The sequence below is a fragment of the Carlito syrichta genome, unplaced genomic scaffold (genome assembly GCF_000164805.1).
Source record: "Carlito syrichta isolate Samal-C Ts95f unplaced genomic scaffold, Tarsius_syrichta-2.0.1 Scaffold50926, whole genome shotgun sequence".
In the NCBI taxonomy this organism is placed as follows: domain Eukaryota; kingdom Metazoa; phylum Chordata; class Mammalia; order Primates; family Tarsiidae; genus Carlito; species Carlito syrichta.
Window position 1 is genome coordinate 91,123 of NW_006995022.1, and position 12,241 is coordinate 103,363.

At 36.3% G+C, this 12,241-nt stretch overlaps 1 protein-coding gene and 1 pseudogene across 2 annotated transcripts in view; one reads left to right on the plus strand and one right to left on the minus strand.

Moving 5' to 3' along the window:
• The window catches only part of SLC13A1 (solute carrier family 13 member 1), a 93,597-nt gene that overhangs the window by 40,897 nt on the left and 40,459 nt on the right, over positions 1–12,241 (plus strand). The gene's annotated exons all lie outside the window — the stretch shown is intronic.
• Positions 5,969–6,590, minus strand: LOC103250574 (annotated as a pseudogene).

Consider the following 12,241-nt stretch of genomic DNA (forward strand, 5'->3'; position numbering starts at 1 on the left):
CCACTGCACTCCAGTCTGGGTGACAAAATGAGACTCCAACTCAAAAAAAAAAAAAAAATTTCTGTCATTATATTTTAATAGCTTTCTTATTAAAAAACATATTGCCAGCTTTCGCACTTCTATTAAGTTTAAAAATTTTTGTTTCTACTTGTCAGATTTTATCTATTTAAATGTATTGTAATGCTATATATATAGAGAGAGAATAATTTTTACTATTAACTTTCTATTTTTTCCATATATTCTTTCTATCGCTCTTGAATTATTTTGCAGTTATTTTATTTTTTATTTCATCACACACCGCACACACACACAGATGTTCCATTCTATACTTTGTATCTATTGTTTTAGTTGTCTTGATTATTTTACCAAATTATTTGGTAACAAGTGTTATTATAACCAAATACCACAGATGGGTGGCTTAAACAATAGAAATTTATTTTCTCCCAGTCCTGGAGGCTAGAAATACAAGATGGAGGTGTCGTCAGGGCTGGCTTCTGGTGAGGCCTCTCTTCCTGGTTTGCCCATAGCTGCTTTCTCATTGTGATTTCATATAGCTTTTTGTCAGTTCACATGCAGTAGAGAGCGTATATATCTCTGGTCTCTTTTCCTTATTTTATGAGGACACCAGTCCTATCAGCTTAGTTCTCTACCATCATTTAACCTTAATTATTTTCATAAATGCCCTATCTCTAAACATAGCCACATTGAGGGTTAGGGCTTCAACATATGACTATCAAGAAACTTAATTCAGTGCATAATATCATGTGTATTTCATATATAAAAGTATGAAAAAAACATTTATTTTCTTCCCCCTAAACAGCGCAAAGACTTTAGTGCATTTTAATCCAGACTCTCCCCTTTTACTTACATGCAGTGTTTTCATTTTTTAGTTCTAGTCATTAGATTGCAAAATAATAAATCATTACATAATTTTATTATTTTTTAAATCAAAATTTTGTAGAATTTATTAATATATTTTCTCACCATTGTTTATTGCTTCTTAAAGCCCCTTCTGGTGTCATGCTCCTTCTTCCTGAGTAAATTATTGTTTTTTTTTTGAGTTGGAGTCTCTCTCTGTCACCCAGACTGGAGTGCAGGGGCCGCTCCCGGCCACCGCAGCCTTGACCTGCTGGGCTCCGGTGATCCTTTCGCCTCAGCCTTCCAAGTAGCTGGAATTACAGGTGCACGCCACCATGCCCGGTTAATTTTTTATTTATTGTAGAGATGAGGTCTCGCCAAGTTGCCCAGGTGGGTCTCAAACCCACAGACTCAGGCAATCCACTCACCTCAGCCTCCCAAAGCACGGGATTACAGGCTGAACCACTGAGCCCAGCTTGTAAATCTTTTGAATATACTTCTTAGAGTTTTTTCTGTGTGTGTGTAAAATAAATTTTTGTTTGAAAGAGGGTTTTTTATATTTTTAAAAAATTTGTTTAACAAATAACTTCTTTATTAATACAAATACACACACATTATAAATCACTAAGAAATATAAATATATGACTGGGAGATCCAAGGTGGTCACTGTAAAGCAATAGACTGGCACCTCTCTCAATATACAAGGTGGAGAGTAGGGACTCAGTTTCCAATAGATGGAAACACCTTAAATGTTTTTGGATGGGTGAAACACCCCGCACCCAGCAAAGATCTCTTTGAACACATAGAGACCAGAAAGCAATAGCAGACATGGAAATCCAGGTGTCCCATCTCCTGCCATGTGCCAGGTTCACATAAGAGCTGAAGTCCTACCTGGTGAATGAAAGTGAGTGAGTTAGCCAAAGATGCTTTGGGATGGTTCACCCCCTTCCAGCCATGTGTGGGTCATTGGTCCCATGCTGGAGGAGTCCTAGGCAGGGCACAGCAGTGGGCAACTACAGCCCAAGTGGAAGGGGGAGAAAAGCTTATACTAGGTCAGCCACCATGGCCATGACTTCCACAGGGCTGGCAACTCACAAACTAGGAAACCTTGTTTGCTTAACCAGGATGATATCTGCCACCAGTGGCTAGTGGCCACCTTCCCAACTAGATCAGGAATAATCACCTCCAATTCCTGTGTGCCTGCTGAGCAGAACTAGTCACCTCGTCTAGGGAACTTACTCTAATTAAAGAGTGTGGACCTGAACAAGGAGGGAATGACACAGAAGAAAACTGAAGGCTTTCTCAGTGGGAGGGCTCCTGGGCTGTAAACCACAAGCAACAAATGGAAGACCCATCCCTCCAACCACTCTCAGCAGAGGGCTAGCAGCAGGGGCTTAAAACTAATCTGACTAGATTAACAGCAGGAGAGAATATTCTACAATAAAGAAATCTGCCTGCTACAAGGTGGAGCAAGGTGCCAAAGGGAGTGTCCCTTCCTTCCTCTCTCACTGAAGAGGTCCTAGAGCAGAGGATAATTTAATTGCTTCAGAGCAACAAATAAAAAGTGGAATTGAGAGAAGGAAGAGAGGTCTCTCACAAATGAGGAAAAAAAATGAAAAAATACAACCCTCAGTCTAAAGAGACAGAACCCAAAAAAGAAGCTTTCAGAGCACAAACAATGGAAACCCCTCAGAATGTTTTGCTCCATGTTATGGACACAAAAATCAGAGATTGGATGGCAAAAAGGAACAGGAACCAAGAGAAACTAGAAGCAAAACTCACTGAAGTAATCTAAAAAGTAAAAGAGAAGTTGGTCAATTTAAAAAAAAATTCATTCTGAAATAATGGAAATAAAAAATTTCATCCTAGAAATTAAGAACACAAGAACAAGCGTAGGGAGCAGGTTCAGCCAGGCAGAGTAAAGAATCTCAGAGCATGAAGGCCAAAATATAAAATTAACATCACTATCAAAAGCATAGAAAAAAGGCTCAAAAAGAAGGAGCAAAGCTCCCAAGAGATGTGGGACTGTGTCAAAAAGCCAAATTTATTCCTGATTGGTATCTCTGAAGCAGAAAGGGAAACAGAATACCATGTAACAAGAATTCTATGAGGTCAACCAAGAAAGCTTCCTATATGTTGCTAGAGAGGTTACCATCCAAGCACAAGAGATTCTGAGAAACCCCACAAGGTATCATATGAGAAGACCATCCCCAAGATGCATAGTAATTCACCTTGACAAAATAAGCATGAAAGAAAAATCCTAAAGGCAGTGAGAGAGAAAGGTCAAGCAGGGAACATACCAGGGAAGGTCCATCAGAATCACTCCACACTTATCTGAAAAAACACTACAAGCCAGAAGGGACTAGAGTCCAAGTTTGAACATTCTTAAAGTTAAGTAATTCCAGCCAAGAATTTCCTACTCCACCAAGCTAAGCTTTATCGGTCATAGAGAAGTAAAATCCTTCCCAGACATCCAATCCTTAAGAGAATATGCTGCCTCCAGACTAGCCCTTCAGGAGATGTGCTAGAAGGTGCTGATATCAATATTATTGAATATATTCCAGGCAATTGAGAACAATTGAATTCACACCAAGTCATTTAATGAAGCTGACGTCATACTGATACCCAAGCCTAAGACCAAACAAAGAGTTATAAGCTAATCTTGATTTGTAGAGATGCAAACATTTTCAATAAGATTCTGGCAAATCAGATCTAAACACATCTCAAGGATCATCCACTATGACCAGGTGGTCTTAATTCATGAAATGCAGGACTAGTTCAACATTCCAAAGATCATAAACATAATTCAGCACATTAATAGATGTATAACCAAGAATCACATAATTATATCATTAGATGCAGTAAAAAAACATTCAACAAAATCCAGCATCCCTTCTTGATAAAAACCTTTGAGCATCTAGGCATAGAAGAAACATTCCTCAAAATACTAAGAGCCATCTGTGATAAACCCACAGCCAACATTTTCCTCAAAAGACAGAAGCTGGAAGCATTCCCCTTAAGAATGGGAATAAGACAAGGATACCCACTCCTGTTAGATTGCACTGGAAGTCCTATCCAGAGCAATCAGGCAAGGGAAGGAAATCAGGGGTATTCAAATAAGAAAAGAGGAAGTTAAGCAATCCTTCTTGTGAACAATATAATTCTGTACCTTGAAAACCCTAGAGAGTCTGTCAAAGTTCTCCTCACACCGATAAATGAATTTGGTAAAGTCTTGGGGTACAAAATCAATGTGCAAAAGACAATTTGCAGTTCTCTACACCAGCAATGATCAGGCAGAGAACCAAATAAAAAGCACAATCCCATTCACAATAGCCACAAAAAAAAAAAGGAAAGAAAAGAAATACTTTGGTATCCAGAGAAGTGAAAGATATTTACAATGAGAACTACAAAACACTGCACAAAGAAATAAAGAATGACATAAACAAACAGAAAAAGATTCCACGCTTATAGATTGGAAGAATCAATATTGTCAAGATGTCCATTCTACCCAAGGCAATCTACCAATATTATTTTTCACAGACCTAGAAATAACAATACAGAAATTCACATGGAAACAAAAAAGGGCATGAATAGCCAACACAATCCCCAGCAAAAGGAATAAAGCAGGAGGTATTACACTTTAAACCTAATCACAAGGCTACAGTAAACTTTAAACCTAATCACAAGGCTACAGTAAACAAAACAATCTGGTATTGGTACAAAAATGGGCATATAGACCAATGGAAAGGACGGAGATTCTGGAAGCTAAAAACTCAGTGTCTCAACCAACTCATCTTGACAAAGTCACCAATAGCTATCATTGGGGAAAGGAAACCATATTTAGTAAATGATGCCGGGCAAACTGACTGACCACATGTAGGAGAATGAAACTACTCCCCTACTAATCACCATCTACAGAATTCAAGTCAAAATGGATTAAAGCCCTAAACATAAAACCTCAAACTATAAGAAACCTAGAAGGAAACATGGGAAACACCCTTATGCACTTTGGAGTAGGCAACAAATTCTTGACTAATCTCCCAAAAGCAAATGCCATAAAAGCTAAGATAGATAAGTGGGACCTCATCAAACTGAATAGCTTTTGCCCAGGAAAAAAAAAAGTCAAGAGAGTAAAGAGATAACTCACAGAAGTGGAAAAAGTATTTGTAAATTATATATCTCATAAAGTCCAAAATCCAGGATCTACAAGAAACTTGAACAAAATAAAAGGAAAAAACAACCCCACTAAAAAATGTGCAAAGGACATGAATAAACACTTTTCAAATGATGACATGCAAACATACAACAGGCACATGAAAAAAATACTCAGCCTTACTAATTATCAGAGAAATGTAAATCAAAACTACACTGAGATACCACCTAAATTTGGTAACAATGGCTACCGTTAAAAAACATGGATGGCATCATTAATAAGTCAAAATCAACAGGTGTCAGCATGGTACAAAGAAAAGGGAAAGGTTCTACACTGTTGGTGAGAGGGCAAGCTAGTTCAATCTCTATGGAAAGCAGTGTGGCAATTGCTAAGAGAACAAAAAACTGACTTTCCATATGATCCAGCAACTGTCCTCTTAGGAATATACCCAGAGAAACAAATCGTTCTACCAAAAAGATACCTGCATACACGTTTACAGCTGCACTATTCACAGTAGAAAAAACATGGCTCTAACCCTACTGCCCATTGATAGTGGACTGGATAAAGTAAAGGTGGTACATGTACACGATGGAGTTTTACACAGCCACAATCAAAGAAGAACAACATCATGGACTTTGTAGCAAATTGAATGGAGTTGGAGACCATCACTCTAAGTGATCTATCAGAGAAACAAAGATCTGAATATCACTTATTTTCATACATAAGTGGGCCCTGAACATTAGTCATATTAGCGCAAGGGTGAGATATGCAGTTGCTGGGCATCGCTAGGAAAGGGAGGGAGAAAGGAGGGTTGGGGGGGATGTGACCACACAAAGGATACCTGGTCTACTACTAGAGGATGTGAGGGCCAGTTAGAAGCCCAAACTTTACCTGCATGCAACCTACTTAAGTAATTAATTCTCACTCATATCCCACATCTCTATAATATAATAACATTTAATTTAAAAGAAATTTAAATCTCCACATCATAGTACCAGATGACAATTTGACATTCAGGGTCGACAGAATGCTTAAAGAATTCTGCAACAGATTGGACTCCCATGGTGAAAAGGGCATCTTCACAGACAAAGGGGGGCCCAGCTGAAATAGCTTTTCAAGGTCTCTCTCCTCATCAAAGACCGTGAGGGACACTCTACTCAAGGGGCAGTGTGCAATCTGGTGCTCTTCTGGCAGGTCAAAACTCTCAAAATCTAGGCAATTGCAGGGAAATAATTTTCCTATTTTCAAATAGTTGTCATCCATGGTAGGAAAGAATGTTTTGCTTTAACAGTCTTCTTGGTCATCTTTTTGGCAGAGAAAGTAGGTTGTTGTTGTTTGAGGGGTCTGTTAGCATTCATGGCCTTTTCTGTAGCTCTGTTGACAGTTCCCAAAGCCTCTCTGGAAATTTCAGGTAAGGTTGTTGGAACATCTAACATTTTGCCAACACATGGTGTTGAAACTTGAGCTTTTCCATCTAAGGCTTTGACTAAAGGCCCAGAACCCAGCTTTAGCCCGTCCTTGAGGGCCACCCAAGTACCTGGTTCTGCATTTTCTTATCAACAGAGATTAGAGTAGACATTCTAGAGTATTGTTATTCTAGGCAGCCAAACTCTGTAGTCTAATTCTTGAAATATACTTTTGTGGCTATAGAGTGCTAGATTGACCATTATCTTTTCTTTGCACATTGAGATATATTTCTACTTTCTTTTTTCTTTCTTCTTTCCTGTTGAAAAGTTAGCTTGCTATCAGTCAAATTATCATTGCTCCATAGACAATCTTTTCTCCTTGGATTTGAAGCTGTGTGTGTGTGTGTGTGTGTGTGTGTGTGTGTGTGTGTATGTGTGTGTTCTAGAATTTTACTTTAATTTACCTAAGTGTGTATCTCCTGAATCCCTGGGTTGGGCTTTTCCAACAATTCTTGAGAATTCTCGTGTCATTTCTCAATATTCAATGACCTCATTCTAGTTCTCTTTATTTTCTCCTTCTGAGTCTCCAATTAAATACATACCACATTTTCTTTAAAAATGTAAGGATATCTCTTTTTTTGTGTGTTTTGCTGAACTACATTATGAATAGTTATTTCTGGTTTATCTTCCAGTTCATTAATTCTCTCTTCAGTTATGTCGATTTTGACCCATCTATTAAGCTTTTTAAATTCAATTATTTAAATTTTAATTTTTATAAATTTTATTTGTTTCTTTTTAAGGTTTTCTTGCAAATTGTTATCATCTATTTCTCTGTACACATATTTTCCAGTCTTTTCACTAATTTCACTAATTGTAAATAAATTTACTTATATTCTATGTCTGTGTCTAATAGTTTTAGTGTCTGGAGTTCTTGCAGATCTCTCTTTGGCTTAGTTTTATTTTCTGCTGATCCTTATTTTGTTACTTTATTTTTTATTTTTTGTATGCTTTTTACTTTTAAACACTGAAATGCTAACTTTTGGGGGAATTTGTATGGGAATTCTTTAAGTCTTGGCTTGCAACTGCCTATAACAATTTTCAATTATAACACTATTTCTCTTTTAACACACAAGTAACAAACACTTATGCTTTAAGAAAAATTATCATGATTACGCTTTTTCAGGGGCATTATTTTCCCTTAAGCCAGTATGACAGTTTCTTGCGCTCTACTTCTGCATAGGATATCAGCTTTATGAGTATTTTCTCACACGATTTCCCACATACAGTTGGCCTTAGGCAATATCTTTCATTCCAAGCTCTCCCTGCAATTGGATCAACTGAAATCTTACTTAAAATTCTGCTTTAAAGTAGTAATACATTTCTAAAGGATTAAAAAAATATTTTAAACAATATTTTGTTTAGCAGGGAATCTGATTTGTTATGCTGTTGGATGGACAACTTTTCTATGTTATTTATATTTTGTTTCTGCTATTTGCTACCACTACAGAAAAAATAAGATTTTTCTGAATGACACACATATATATGACTATAGATTAGATAGATAGATATAGTAGATAGATAGATAGATAGATAGATAGATAGATAGATAGACAGACATACACAAATATATATGTTATACCAGGATGCCCAAAAATGTATGTACATTTTAAGAGATGTTTGCCATAACAGAAGTATGTACATTTTAAGAGATGTTTGCCATAACAGAAGTGTCTGGACTCTAATGGTAACCACTTTGAGCACCACTTATAATTACAGATGTCAAGCATGACTTGTATTTATCTTATTGATTATTATAACTTTAATAAGTTTTTTCTTTCTTAAAATATGTATACTTTTTTGGCACCCTCTGTATATATGTATACAGCACATATTATATATTATATATATTGCATTTTGCTGAGAAATTACAAAGAAAGTATCTAAATAGTTAACATTTAGGGCAATAACATTTTGAAAGTAAATCCTAGATTTAATCATGATTTTTGACACTGCTGAAAAAATAAAGGTTTACAAGCGTCCCTATACCCTGAAAGCTAAATTTTAAATATCTCTCTGTCCATTATGCACACAATAAGCATAAGTTTATAACGGTATAAATTTGTATCCCAACTTACAATATGCAACAGTTCTTTATTAACTATAGTGGACATATATCCTATTTCAAACTTCAATTTTATTGCCAACTCTTCTGAATTATTGAGATTATTATTTATTAGATCTTCACTAGAACTTCATGAAGAGTTCATACCGGGCATAAGGGAAAGAGCTCCTTTTACATTTTTTTTTTTTTTTACAATTCACTTACATATTAATTTCATTCTGTGACTTCTCCACAGACATCATTCTCTTATAGATATAATTTAAAATCAAATGCATATTATGGAAAGGTTAGTCTAATTGAAATTAAATGACATAATCGGTTATTTATTTGACTGGACACATGTGAACTCCACAGGCAACAGAGAAGACAAGGTCCCACTGCCTCAATATCCCTGCACTCCATGGAGCTTCCACTCCCCCACCCTTTTTACTTATATCCTCCGCCAACATACAGACCCTAGAAGCACTTGGCCAACATGTGCACTATCAGTCAAAGCGAATTCATTTTTTTGGTTTTTTTAACAGATATATAAATATCACCTCTTCCATTGAGATGGTTGATGGAAGAGGTTCATTTGCCACCACTGTATTCTAAATCGCCATGAAAATCAGAACAAATTGGCTTTTCAAGTCATAATCACAATTATATACATGCTCAGGGAAGCAGTGACAGAAAAACCATTTTTAGAAGCTGGGAATGAAAAGGATGGGTGGAAAATGACTAGTTAACCCCTGTTCCACAGAAGCGGATTCCAAAATCAGTGGTGAGGAAAGCCAATAAACAATCCAATTTACATAGCAGTGGCCTTCAGTATTTAAATGTGGAAAAGTGGGTGTAGGAAAAATTGCATATGAGGCAGTTACATTCCCTATTTCCACCACGACCTCCCCTCCCGCCAAATCCACCTGATGCAAAGTTTTGGAAATATAGCCTCCGGCTCCACCAACAGAAGTATAGCCTTGCAAAACTGAGAGAAGGAGAACCAGATCCAGTTCTGACTTGGGGCAGAAGGTCACCGTGAAAATAGAGGTACTGAGTGAAGGTTTATATGTTGAATGTTAAGAACCCTGCCCTGTATCTCACCAGCCACATAGTCAACACCTGCCTTCTAGGTGTCAGCAGGCAAGAGACCAGATGGTGGTTCCCTTGGGAACACAATCAGTACAAGAGAGAAGATGAAAACATTGATATTAGAATTTTCTTTAAAAAAAAAAAAAAGAGGACAAAAAAGAAAGCATCTAAATAGTTAACATTCGGTTAGTATTAGTAGTAACTAATACTAGTAACATTAGTAACATTCAATAGTAGTTAGTATTCAGATGATACTACAGTGAAAGCTCACAATAATTTTTAACACACACGCAGATCTTCTGAGCAGATTTTTAATGCCTTCAATGGGAGAAGACATCCAAAAATTCTTGGATATCTGAAGAAAGCCTCAGGTATGAATGAAAGAGTCCCAAACAAGCAAAAATGAGACACCAACTGGCAAAAGACAGAGACAGTCTAAGAAGAAGAAAATACCAAAAAAGAAAATATAATTAATATATTTACTAAGATAAATAAATTACATTTTCATGAAATACAAAGAGCAGTCTATAAAGAGAAGCAAGAAGATAAAAATATGAAATACATAAGTATAAAATAAATATATAAATGTAAATATGTAAAAATATATGATAAATTGAAAATTCAACAGACAAAATAGAAAATAGATTAAGAAAATAGAGGTTTCTGAAAAGAATAGAGAAAAAGCGGACTACATTAAAAACTCAAGAGAATTTTCATAATGGAAGAATAAAATTTTTTATGATTAAAAGACCCACTGGGTGTCAGTAAAATAAGTGAAATAAATATACACAGGGCTGGTATATTTTGGAATTTTTGCAATTTCAGAATACTATATGAAGACCCTAAACGCTTTCAAAAAGGAGGAAAAACTGCTTTCTTATAAAGGATCCAAAATAGGAATAGCTGAATACTTCTTCCCAGCAACATTGGGAACTCAGAGACAACAGGGAAAAAAAATGCCTTCAAAGTTCTAAGAAACATTTGTTTTCAACCTACAATCAATATCCAGCCAAAGTATTGATGAAGTATTATGGTAGATTTAAGTCTAGATAGCTATTTGCATTTCTAGAGTTAAAAAAAGACTTGATTTAAGACAGGCAGGAAGACTCTGGAAGAGATTATCACCAAGACAATGAAATTGGTGGAATATTTATGTGGGCCAGGTACCCTATCGCTTGTTCTGAGAGAAGCAAAACAAGTGAGAAGAGAAAAACAAACAAGAATTTTCCAACTCGGGGGAGGCAGGAAAAGTAATATATATCATAGTACTCAGATGTTAGTTGAGATCTAAACAACACACTGAAGGCTTGAACTCTGAACTGTAAGTAAAATTAATGATAGAGCTATACTGGAAGAATGATGGAGACATAAAAAGGGTATGTATTCGGTGAAGGAAACTGTGAAAGAAATCTGCAATTACTACCACCAGGTGGCAATAGTGAGTTATATCTAGACCTACAGGATTTCTGTTCTGACCGGTCTGTTAGGATGATGTCATAGGATTCGCATTTGGTAATGTCCTATTGGAAATGTTTTCAATTGCTTCAAAGATGTGGAAGGTATACTTACAGGGTCTTAGATGTCATATATTTGTGTGAAATCATTGATGTATGACAGACTGAGTTGGGATTGAATAAAAACACAGTAGGTCTCAATTAAGAGAAAGGCAGTATGAAATGGAACTAAATGTAAAGTTTCAAATGAAGTTTCATTTTAGTTTGGTTTGGCTTTAATCACATACGTCAAAAGTGTCCTGGAAGGCAAGATAGTACAGGAGAAAATCACTGGGAGAATTCAGATACATGGATTCTGGTTCAATTCTGCAGTGACCCACTGTGTCACATCTGGACTCATTTTGCTTTTCTGAAATATTAGGTCATTGTACAGAATAATCTCTAAATACCTGACAGTTTTAATAGTCTATGATTTTTTTATATTTTAAAATCACTTCTTTATTATTGTAGATATGAAAAGCATCAAGAAGGTAGTATATACTCCTAATCTCATTATCAATAGGTAAACCTTTGTTCATATGTTGACATTTTTCATTTCAGCCTTATTTGTAGCACATATATAATGTGGATATATTTTTATTTTAAAAATTACATAATTCTGCATATCTTATTTTATGTCTGTTTTCTTTCATTCTAACACGAGCACATACCCATTCATAATATAACCGTGACTTGTGGTCACTTTAACACAATAGGTTTTCCCTGGTCACTTCATCTCGGGCAGTTCCCAGCCTCACCTCTCTAGATGCTTTGCTTCTCACTTTGTTGTTTTGGAAATTTTTTCTCTGAAACTCTTAGGAGAACACACACACACACACACACACACACACACACACACACACACACACACACACACAAGAAAGTAAGGAGACCAGGACAGAGAAAGGAAATAGTGTTAAATGTTGATAATAGGCCAATCTGAATAAGTTATATGACTATTTTTACCAGTGTTTATTTGTCACTTTCCTGTAAGTTTAAATTTATTTTTAAAAAATTAATGTAGCCGGGCTCGGTGGCTCAGCCTGTAATCCCGCGCCTTTGGGAGGCTGAGGTGAGTGGATTGCCTGAGCCCGTGGGTTCGAGACCCGCCTGGGCAGCGAGACCTCATCTTTACAAG